This window comes from Vicia villosa, unplaced genomic scaffold (genome assembly GCF_029867415.1).
Source record: "Vicia villosa cultivar HV-30 ecotype Madison, WI unplaced genomic scaffold, Vvil1.0 ctg.003578F_1_1, whole genome shotgun sequence".
Classification (NCBI taxonomy): Eukaryota; Viridiplantae; Streptophyta; class Magnoliopsida; order Fabales; family Fabaceae; genus Vicia; species Vicia villosa.
The window spans coordinates 65,900-69,766 of NW_026706241.1; positions in this window are offsets into that span (position 1 = coordinate 65,900).

Sequence of the window (3,867 nt, forward strand, 5' to 3'; positions counted from 1 at the left end):
ATTATTCCCGGTGAAACTCTTCAGATACCTATGTGACCTTTGTCCATCTTCACTTCTTCTGTTTTCAAAAACCATTAACTGTTTATCATATATATATTCAACTGTTATCAACAAAAACAACAAAAATACTGTTGAGGCTCTGTACATACTTCTTCAATGGCCTCCACTCCATCCAGGTTAGGCTTTACAAGCTTTCAATTTACAGTCTTTATTTAAATTACTGTCAAATATAAACTGTGCATATATTAGTTTAGAACTGCGTTTGAGTATAAACCCTAGGACAGTTAAACTATATATATATTATAGGAATATGACCTAGGATTGAGAATGTCTTCCCGGTGAAGGCTCTTTCCTAATTAGAGATCTGTAGTTCAAACCCCCAAGATGAATTATTCCCGGTGAAACATCTTGGCAAAAACCTTAGAATCCAAAAAAATAGGACACATCCACCCAAAGAGGAATTATTCCCGGTGAAACCTCTTACCCATTTGCTTAGAGCCAAAATAAGTTCAAAACTACATAGCTTTCTCTTGTGCTATAACAAGGACCCTCGGTTAGCCTCCTCTTGGGCTTTGTACAAGGACCCACAGGCTTCTTAAAAGCATTTCCAGCTTCCTCTTGAGCTTGTATAAAAGGACCCATCAGGTTTCTTATAAACATAGGAACAGGTCTTTAGTCACCTTTTAGCCTATCCTGGTGAGTTTCTTCCAATTTAAACCAGACTTTAAACAAGCTAAGTTTGTCTCAATTTTGCATTGAGTACACTTTTTGGAATGAGAGACATGGACAGTCTCTGTCACCCTCATCTTCATCAATCTTCCTTAGCAGAGTCTAGGATCCATGTTTGATCATCCTCAGCATTGAGTCAGCCTTCATCTTGGGCTTTAAACAAGAAGTCTCACTAGATAATCTTTCTTCCATTCATTTTAATGTCAAAACCCCTGGAAAGGGTTAGCCTCCAACATCTGTCTTAAATGTCAAAACCCCTGGAAAGGGTTAGCCTCCAACATCTGTCTTAAATGTCAAAACCCCTGGAAAGGGTTAGCCTCCAACATCTGTCTTAAATGTCAAAACCCCTGGAAAGGGTTAGCCTCCAACATCTGTCTTAAATGTCAAAACTCCTGGAAAGGGTTAGCCTCCAACATCTGTCTTAAATGTCAAAACCCCTGGAAAGGGTTAGCCTCCAACATCTGTCTTAAATGTCAAAACCCCTGGAAAGGGTTAGCCTCCAAAGTCAATTAATAAGAATGTCAAAAAATAAATAATTTCACTCTCTTAGGAGATAATTTCCCCAAAAGAGTCAAAACCCCTGGAAAGGGTCAGCCTCCAAAAAACATGATAAAAGTCAGTCTTTTAACAGACAAATTCACCAGCTGAGTCAAAATCCCTGGAAAGGGTTAGCTTCCAAAGAAAAATAGTCTTTTAATAAATAAAACCTCCTCAGTAGAGTCAAAACCAACAAAAACAGTTAGCCTCAACCTTGGGCTTCATACAAGGCACCCAAACAATAAAACTCCCCTGTCAAGAGTCAGCCTCAACCTTGGGCTTTGTACAAGGCAGATAATAGAGTCTCCCCAGTGAGTCCTTCATCACTCAGTAGCCACAACCTTGGGCTTTGTACAAGGCAGATAAACCATATCTTTCATGTGTCAAAGATTCCTAACACTTAGAATCTTTCCCCATATAGTCATCAATACTTAATTCATTTAAGAGTCCGCCACAACCTTGGGCTTTGTACAAGGCAGAAAATAGTGTTTTTCCCTAGCTAAAGTCAGCCACAACCTTGGGCTTTGTACAAGGCACATAAATAGAGTCTCCCTAAGTAGAGTCAGCCTCAATTCTGGGCTTTGTACAGAACACTAAAATACCCTGTAATTAATCCCCAGTGGAGTCATCTCCCAGAGTCAATAATATTAATTAATCAATCAAAAAGCCTCAAGCTTGGGCCTCATACAAGCCAGCTAAAAGTCAAATCTTTTATACAGTAGATAGACATAGCTTATCTCCATAAAGAGATATTTTTACTACTCTACCACATTCAAACAAACAAACATTCCATTTCAATTTTAATCAAGTCTCCCATTTAGGATTTTGAAAGGCATGAGCTGGCAGTAAAACCCAGACATGTGGTAACTTTCCCTAATTTGGATGAGCATCCTTCTTTCATTTAAGAGGCATTTGACTGGTATACTTGCACATACACAAGTAAGGTCCCCCTCTTGAATGAAATGAATTCAGTTATTCTGTCACTCCTTTAAATGTTTGTGGTAGAATAGTACAAATACCTCTCTGTAGAGATAATTTCATGTCTCTTTACTGTAAACAGAGATTTAATTCCAAGCTTCAACCTTGAGCTTCAAGCAAGGCACCCAAAAACAATTAATTTCCCTAGTTAGTTCCCCGAACTACATTAAGCTCTGACTTCCACTAGGGATATGTAGGCATGAGGTTCACAAGGAATCTCAGCGAGCTAATAAAATACCAAAAATAGTCAGTTTGTCTGTATGTCTGTCTTTTCAAATCAATTCAATTCCTTCTCCTAACACAAAGGAGAAACTTTCCCAATCATTAGCAATAAACACAATCACAATGACACAGAGAAGGTTCCTGTAGAGTACTACAGATATGTAGGGTGCTTAAACACTTCCCTATGTATAACCGACCTCCCGGACTCCAGAATTTCTAGTCTAGGTGAAATCCCCACACTTAGCAAACTCCTAGGGTTTAGTTGAGATCTTTTTTCCCCTTTCCTACTCGTAGGACAAATAAGAAAGTTCGTGTGATATCGTAGGAAGAACTGAAATAAAATTCATCCCACCACGGGCGCATTCTCCTTCCAAATTTCGCGTGAAGGGTTTAGCGTGCCGTCCTCCCAAGTGAAACGGGGAGGTAAAGAAAACGACCACCACAGAAAAATGGCGACTCTGCTGGGGATATAAGTGTTAAAAACCTTGGTTTATCATCCAAACCAATGGTTGACCTGTTGCTGGTCCAGCCCCAATGAGGAATTGGGGATGCCAAATTCCCCCTCAAACAAGAGAGGTCATGCCTAACCTCTGTGTCATTTCATGTGATTGTTGCATTTATATTTGTTTACTTTGATTATTCTGTATCGGGAAAGGGCTTGATTCCCCCTTATGGTGAGAAATCCTATACCCGGATTTGAGTGCAACATAAGATAGGATGGAGGATGTCTTCCCGGTGAAGGCCCTCTAATCTTGGTTTCCAAGTCTACTCTTGGGATTTGCCTGGCTGGTTGTGATTAACTGCGCCACTGCATTCCGAGACTGATTTGTACCAGGAGGACCTAGAAACACATTAACCCCACTTAAAGCCTTCTTTAGGACGTAGAGCGGTGATTACGGAAGTAATTGTCACGCAGATACTACACTCAGAGAAAACTCTCTTATAGATACCAATCAACGTATCTTTAAGGTTGAGCAAAAACTCTGAGACCCCTAGAACCCGTTCTACAGGTACAAAAATCCTTAACCTTAGTTTACCATTGGGGCGGGGATTGCGTTTGGACTTCATGACCACTATACCCTTCAACGCCATGTTTGTTTAAAACTCTTGTGTGTGCATTCATGCATTCATGCATCATTCATTAATAAACAACTAAAAACAAAAAGAGTCTTTTTCAAGTCGTTTTTTCAAGGAAACTAAATAACGAACGTTTTGAACTTCATAGAAAGAGAGAAACGGAGAAAGGACTTAAGGATCTATACCATGGATTACGGAAGAAAGAAAGCTAGGAAATACACCTTCAAGATTCCCCAGGTCGAGGAACTGGGAAAGCTCGGAAAACTGGTGGTCAACCCCCAGGCTTTCAAGGAGAAGTATGGAAAACTTCTGCCTTTGCTCAAT